Below are 1,163 nucleotides of genomic sequence, written 5' to 3'. Positions count from 1 at the left end.
GATAATGAGGATGATAATGAAAATTGTAATGATAATAATGATAAAAAAAACAATAATAATGCTAATGATAGCAATGGTAACAATAATGGTGACATTGAAAATAAAGATGATGATGATAGTAATAATGATAGTAACGACAATCAGTATTTTATTAATTGTGATAATGATAATGATGACAATAACGAGAACAAGTAATAATAGTAATAATAACAGTAATGAAGATCATCATAATGGTGATAAAAATAACAACAATATCATTATCATTTTCCTTGATGATAAAGATGATAATGATGATATATATGATACTGATAGAGATGATAACATTAACAATGACGATTATAATAATAGTAATGATAATAATAACAGTGATCATAATGACAATAATAACAATTATAATGATAATAATGATAATATAATAATAGTAGCAGTAATAATGATTATTATCATAATGATGATTATAATGATAATAGTAACAATGGGAATAATGATAATGGTAATAATGATATTGATAATAATAGTAATACAAATAATAGTAAAAGTGATGATGGTGATATGATACAATCAAGTGATAATCACAATAAAATAATTATGATATTGATGACAATGATGATTACAATTACAATGATAGGGATGATGACAATAACAATAACAATAAAGGTGATAATAATGAAAAATGCAAATAATGATAATGATGATAGTAATCATAATGATAATGATGAAGTGAATTACAATAACGCTAGCAATAATAACAACACCAATAATCGCATGCAAGCAAATCTGCGCAAGTACGTTCTGCATGACCGTTGCATCCCAGACGGTGACACCTTCAACTACGTCACATCCAACACGTGGCACTCTAACTCGGTGTGATAACTGCGGGACTTTGGCACTCTGATACGTGCCCTCCTCCTCTTGCCCTCCCCTATCCCCTACCCCGTCTCCCTCACGCACCCCCTCCCCCTTCATCCCCCTTTTCCCTCCTTCCCCCTACCCCTTCTCCCCCAGTCCCCTGAGCATTGACTGTGCCAATATGACACGTGGAAATAATGTAACGGCATGGCACTGTTGGCAATGGCACTAGTAGGGAGTGGGAAGGGGGAGGGAGGAAAGGGCACATCCCTTGGTAATCCGTGGCACCATTACGCAAATTGCCACTGTATTTA

Source organism: Penaeus japonicus, unplaced genomic scaffold (assembly GCF_977035675.1).
Source record: "Penaeus japonicus unplaced genomic scaffold, GWHDUDI00000001_assembly GWHDUDI00000006, whole genome shotgun sequence".
In the NCBI taxonomy this organism is placed as follows: domain Eukaryota; kingdom Metazoa; phylum Arthropoda; class Malacostraca; order Decapoda; family Penaeidae; genus Penaeus; species Penaeus japonicus.
This window is presented reverse-complemented; position numbering follows the sequence as displayed.